This window comes from Crocuta crocuta, unplaced genomic scaffold, assembly GCF_008692635.1.
Source record: "Crocuta crocuta isolate KB4526 unplaced genomic scaffold, BGI_CrCroc_1.0 scaffold118, whole genome shotgun sequence".
Classification (NCBI taxonomy): Eukaryota; Metazoa; Chordata; class Mammalia; order Carnivora; family Hyaenidae; genus Crocuta; species Crocuta crocuta.
In genome coordinates, this window is record NW_027551558.1 from 16,473,589 (window position 1) to 16,480,716 (window position 7,128).

Genomic DNA, 7,128 nt, shown 5'->3' on the forward strand with positions numbered 1-7,128 from the left:
ACTATAATAAAGGTAATTAAAGGCTTGAGAGGTCATGGGAAGTTTTTCAACAAAGGTGCTACATAAAAGATTACTCCATGATGGATAATAGGGAGATAGAAAGGTTCAGGGAGTGAAGCAGTATGAATTCAGAGTGAGGAATGGGATGGAGGAGAAAAACAACTTTACAGACAAGGGGATAGATTCTGTAAAGTATGTGGGTTAAGAAAATATTTAAAGAAATCCATATATTCTAGAATTTAAATCATCAATTTCCATCTTTTATACATTTTCATACTTTCCTACACAAGCACGAAGACACATCTTTCTATACCTACTCTTGGACCCAAAACCGAATTCCTGGCTGCCATCTCTTCCATATACAGGCAACAAGAAAAGGCAAATACAACATGGCCATGACATCTAAAAAGGCGTCTTGCTATTAAATGCAACCATGAAATGACAGGGTTTAACAAAGACTCATTGAAGTTTCATCTTGCAAGCACAATGCAAGTTTAAATAGATTCCAGCTCCATTCAATCTCAGCTACAGGGCAATCACAACTGTAACTAACTCCTACGTCTTTCATCTTTTGACAATGAAATTAAAATATTGCTTCATGCTACAGTAGGAAAGAATGATCTAAAATAAATAATCCCAAAGTTGAAACGAAACTGAAAATAACAGCAGTGCCTTTCTGAGACAGTGGGTGGTAATGAACGGAAGCTTTGCATATAAATAAACACATTGATTTTGAAGGAATATGGAAAGAAGATCAAGGTAAACTATGGACAGCAGATAGTTCAGAATCAAAGCCACAGCCAACCTACTTAGGTAAAAAGAACTGTTTTCTTAAAGAGTCAATACATAGGGAAAGTACATAAGAAAACTGCCATTCACCTGTGATACCAGTTTACAGAATAACATAAGCAAACCTGGGCCTTACTACACATGGTGAGATTAAGAATAATCATTTGAAAACATTACATTTCATCTGCTCCTAGTTTGGATCTACAGAAGCCCCCTGAGTCCTAGGTTTTCCAAATTATGTCCTTAAAAAAGAATGAAGAGCTTTACAAGTCAAGGCAGGATAAATCCTTTTCCAGTCTATTGTGACCTGTGTCTGTGCTACTTACTGGTAATGACATGCTGGCTTCTTCTACTTAAGTGAACTTGGCCCCTTGGTTTCTCCTTTCATGTTGGCCTAGCAGCCCCCACCAAAGAACAGGATTACCTGTTTTTAACTTTATTCGCTCCTCATCAAGCTCAGACAGAAATCACGTCTACCAGTCCCAAATCTTCCTAATTATGAAACATCCTCTATTTAGTTCTTACCCACTCTACTCATCACCTCCTGGGAATCTAATCTCAAGACAAAGAAATCTGGTGATATCTAGAATTAGCAGTTGTTTTAATAACTAGTGAAGATGATGATCTCTTATATTACTTGAAGTTTGCCTTCTCGTTGGCATTTTCTCTCTGGATTTGGATCCCCCAAGCATCCCAATTCTTGGCCACTCATTCTCCTCTACGTAAATAAAAATAAACCAAAAACATTAGAGAAATGCCATTTCAAAGAGTTACTCTATTATCCACTAAGAAAAATGACTTCATTGTTCTTTGGGAGCAAACTCCTAGGATAAAATACACACTGGTTCCTGATTTCTGAGATTCCCTGTTTTGAGTAATTTTTTCTAAAACATAAAAACTCAATAGATTTAAAAAAAAAGAAAAACAGTAACTGAAACTAGATTTATGTTGCTACTTCTTTCAGTAGTAAATGCAACCAAAATGGGTTAAAACAAAAACAAAAACAACTCTCAAAAGTAAGGCATGTACTAACAGGAAAAGCTTTGGAAGCTAGGTTTTGCAGTTCACAGCTAACTGTAAATGTAAATGCTTTACTAACAGTGGGATCAGAAATTGGAGAAATTCCTTTGTGGGACAGAAACAGTCAAAATACTAGAACAGATTCCAAACTTTGTGCTATGAAAAATCCTAGCTTTGCCTGTACAGCTCTCCTCCACGCAGGAAAGACGTGGTCTTCCGTCCCAGGGAGAATAGTGGCTAGGCTTCTCAACTCTCATAACAGAATGTCAACAGCACCATCTGCTAATCTGGCTTCCAAAAGATGCATATGGATTCATCATCTCGCCCAGATTCTCCTCTTGCTTTGGGGCGTTTCCCTTCCGCTTGGTCCTTGGTGCATACTCCTAAGTTTGCCAAATGCACACTGGAGGCCACTGAAGACTCTTTGCGGAAGAACAGCTCCATAATGAATTGAATCCTTATCTATTCGAAAGGTTTTCTTTAAAAAATTTTTTCTGCAGTATATACAACTTGCACAACCCCAGTTGTACTCCTCAGACTGTGGTAATTTAGAAGTTATTCCAAAATTAAGACCTCTATTAATAAATCCTGTTTGGTTAGAAATTAGAATTATACCCTTTACACCAAATTGCAATTTCATATGTCGTTAGATTTGCTTGTATTAACTGTAAAAGAACAGTTAGGGTCTCATTTGTCATTCAGAACCACAAAGAAACCTCTAGAAGCAAACATTTCTGTTGTTTCTCTTCTACATAGGTTTAGAACATGCTCTGAGGGATGCCTGCATTGCTGAGTTGCTTAAATAGCCAGCTTTGGTCATGATCTCACAGTTTGTGAGTTCGAGCCCTGTGTCTGGCTCTGTGCTCAGAGCCTAGAGCCTGCTTCCAATTCTCGGTCTCCTGTCTCCCTCTCTTCCTGCCCCTCCCCTAATTGTGCTAGCTGTCTCTCTCTCTCTCAAAAATAAACATTAAATAAACAAACAAACAAATAACATGTGCTCTGAAAACACAGTGCTGTCACAACTGAGATGTGGATGGGCATTATGAATAATTAAATAGAAGTGTAGAAAGCACTACAAACTAAAGAGACAGAAGAATTTCTTAATATATAAATTCCAGTCCCATTTAAAGTATCGTTTTTTGAAGAACATTAGGGTTTCTACAACTAATTAGCTGAGTGACTTTGGGCATGACATAATCTCCCTAGAGATTTATGTAAATTAACAAACATGATTTATGTCTCTGGATATTCCTATACCATTGATAATCATGCACTTTTACTCATACTATTAACTATCATGGGCTTTCATCAATCATTAATCTTTTTTAAAAATTTTTAATGTTTATTTATTTTTGAGAGAGAGATAGAGACACTGTAAGCAGGGGAGGATCAGAGAGAGAAGAAGACACAATATCTGAAGCAGGCTCCAGGCTCTGAGCTAGCTGTCAGCACAGAGCCCGAAACGGGGCTCGAACCCACAAACCATGAGATCATGACCTGAGCCGAAGTCGGACGCTTAACTGACTGAGCCACCCGGGTGCCCCATCATCAATCATTAATCTTAAGGAGTTTATTTTTGTTGGTTTTTACCGGTTATTTTATTATAAATAGATGTTAGATATTAGATATTAGATAAATAGGTATCTGGAGACTTATGTGTGAGAAAACTGAAATTCAGAAGGATGGAAAGTAATTACAAAGTAAAGAAGTTGAACATAAATCTTGAATATGATCATTAATTCAGTGATAGAAAGAAAAATAATAAAAAGAAACTTTATCATTAAACTTTGTTTAATTTTCTATCTTCTCCACAAGATTCCAAGCCCATGAGGCAGGGATTATGTCTATCTTGGTCACCATTTTATTTATTTCTGTGCCTAGGAGAGTGCACATTAAAAATTGGAAGAAAGAATAAATAGGTTTTACCAATCTTATTGGTATTAAAATACCATGATGATTTTGTCTTTCAGTTCTTTGCTAATAAAATAAATACATTTGCATCCTCTCTAACATGAACACAGGAAGGGATGACATAAGGGACAGTTAAGTGTGTAAAAAGAGGTTAAGTCTCACATAAGAAATAAATGTCTTGAGATAGTATTAATGGAGAAATAGGTATAAACTCTTCAGTTATACTGAGAGCAGACACTTGTATCACTAGAAAAGACTTAATGGCTAGTTAAGATCAAATGAAATAAAAATATAATATTGCATAAAGAAAATATTCCATTTTATGAACATAAATTACAAAATTAAAATTTCTCTACAATTCTTTATTATAGATACAATAATTTTAAATAAGAAGAAGTTAAAACATAAAAATATTCTGAGACTTATCCAAAGTCACATAAGCTATAAGCAGGAAAACGGGTATTTGAGTCTTGCTACCATAGTTCTAATGTTGGCCTTCTTTCTAGTCTACATCTCACATTAAATGAGAAGCTACCAGCCACCAAATACTGAGCTGAGCACTCCATGGGTAGGAACAAAATTAAACATTGGCATCAATTAATGGAAAGGTTTTCCTCTAATGAGTGAGTGTAAATAAAAGGATAAAAATACATTTTGGGAAGGTGTTATGATTTTCACTGAGAAGAAGCATCAAAGTTTACAGAGGTTTAATATCTATTTATAATAAAATAATTGTGTAAAAACCAACAAAAATAAATTCCTTAAGATTACTGATTGATGAAAGCCCATGATAGTTAATCGTATGAGTAAAAGTGCATGGTTATCAATTGTATGGGAATATCCAGAGACATAAATCATGTTTATTAGAGATAGTCGGCTTACAGAATCTCTTAGTTGTGTGGTCATCAATGACATATTAATGTCCATTGAGTTAAGACCACTATTCCTCATCTTTGACATCTTCATGTTCAGTGGGGGACACCAGGGTCATCTTTGATTTGAAGTTCAACTTAGCCTTCACTACTGGTAAGAAAGGGAGCTGAGTTGTACAAGGTAATCCTTCAGTATTAAAGCAGGTCCAAAGCAGGACTTTCATAGGATTTTCATTCATCAGAAACCACTACAATAAATTCCCCGAAATTCTGGAAACCTTTCTAATGTCCCTTTGTTTATCTCCCGATTTTATTACCGTGGGAATTAGCATAAAACCTTTCAAATACCAAGGAGTCTGTTCTTTCAAAGATATAAAGGAAGAGGTTGCTGAAGAGACTTCTCTGTTTCATACCAGAAGGAAAAGAAAACTTAAAGTGCCTACTGGATGAGGGTATTCACTGAATAAGAGGAAAATACTCTATATTCTTAGACTTCTGGACAAGATAGAAAGGAGAATGCATAAAACAATCTAGAACCCCTAAAGAGCCTTAGCTTGAGCAGCAGAATTATCCAAGAGGATTTCCATGCAATAGGGTTGTCATTGTTATTGTTTGCTTGTTTGTTTAAATTAACAGCTTTTTACAGTTTAAGATTATATTTCAATGAAATCAAGCATCTAAAGGCAATTTTGAGCTCCCTGAGATGTGTAACAAAGTCTGCAGACATTTTCAGTTATCACAACTTGTGGGGGGATGTCGCGACAGTACTTCTACTATCCGGTAGATAGACATAGGGATACTGCTAAATATCCTACAGCACAAGGAACCACCCCTACAACAAAGAATTAACCATCCCAGAATGTTAATAGTGCCAAGGTTGTGAAACCTTGGAGTAAAGCAAAAACTAGAATCTAATCTTGTTTGTTCATTTGTATGTTTTGTGTGGTTATAGGCACTTTTCAAGTTTGCTTGATACATCTGATTCAGTCTAACGAGCAAACTTCAGGAATGACCTTGTTACAAGGGACATCATTTGTCAGCATCAAATTCACAATACTCTTTCTTATTTAAAGTCTACCATTAGTTATTTCTCCCCAAAAGGCTTCTACAGTTTAACAGTCAGGACATGTTATGGCTGTGAAATAGATGTCCCTATCATCCTGCTTTAGATGGGAAAAGAAACATTCTGCAGTGTTTATAAGTCATAAAGAATTCTAAATATCTCCCACTCAACACATTCAGGCAAAATGATGGTATAATTTCTGTGCTGGGTGGCACTCTTTCATACCATTATGTGTCTTGTGAACCAACCATAGGTAATGCACTATCTTCCTTTAATCAAATCTGCATTGTAATTTCTATAAAAAAATCAATTAAACACAAGAAGCAATTACTTATTTTTTATCACAGCATAATTTACTTTCCCAGAACAGCAGCATGAAAATGTGAGGAAAGATCTCATCTATGTCAGTGTATTTAAATAAAGAATGCATATTTTTAAAAGAAATGCAAAGAAGCACTGCAAAATGTGCAATATATTACCTATACATAATTCCCCATCTACATCAACTTTACGGATGGGTAATGTGGTTTAATAGCCAAAGACTAGGATTTTTTTAAAGAAACTTTTTCTTCATATTCAACATTATGCCTGAAAACCTTTTTCAGATTCTTACAGTGATATAATTAGACAATAATTGGCTCATCAGCCTCATCCAATCAGTTTTATGAATGATCCACTTAGATGTCAAATAAACCCTGTAAAACAATTTCTTCAAAACCTCACAGATGCATACTTATTTATAGTTCCAAACCTATCTCTTATTATTACTCTCAAAGACTTATATTAACTATTTGCTTAGTTTGGATTTATGTAAATTTCCGGGACTACCTCTGTCCATCCAAATGGGACCTCTCGTCTATTTTCAAATTCATCCTACACTGTGAATCTGTGGTTCCCAAACTTAAGCTAGCATCAGACTCAATCAGGGGTCTTATTTAAATATATAGGTGCCCCAAAATTTTCACCTGTTTTCCAACAGGCTCTCAAGTGGTGCTGATACTACTGGTCTGGGGACCACACTTTGACAATGCCAATTTTCATCATGACACAGTGATTTAGGTTTGCTGTTTCCCATTGTGTTAAAGGCATTAGTTTATTTCTCTCTTCTACTTTTATGCTATCAGATTATTTCCTCATTAGGAAACTTAGAGCAATCCTTTCCCATACGCGTGATTGCATTTTCTTCCTCTCCTCCTTTGCCTGCCTCTTCCTTCCTCTCTTCCTCCCTCCTTTCCTTCCTTTCTTCTTTCCATTTTTCCCCTTTCTTCATTCCTTCCCCCTTCCCTCCCTCCAACTCCTCCTCCTTCTCTTCCCCTTTGCTCCTTTCACTCTTTCCCCTGTATGATTTTATGTCTTTGCTTATGCTGTTTCCTCTACCATTCTACAACCATTATCTCTGAACTACACATTCACCTTGGCCGTAAAACCATATGTAACTCACTTGAAATAAAAAAAAAAAAAAAAAAAAAAAAA

The 7,128-nt window shown here is 35.8% G+C and overlaps 1 protein-coding gene across 5 annotated transcripts in view; it reads right to left on the reverse strand.

The window, feature by feature from the left end:
* Positions 1-7,128, reverse strand: part of NRXN1 (neurexin 1) — a 1,134,059-nt gene that overhangs the window by 888,840 nt on the left and 238,091 nt on the right. The window lies entirely within an intron of this gene.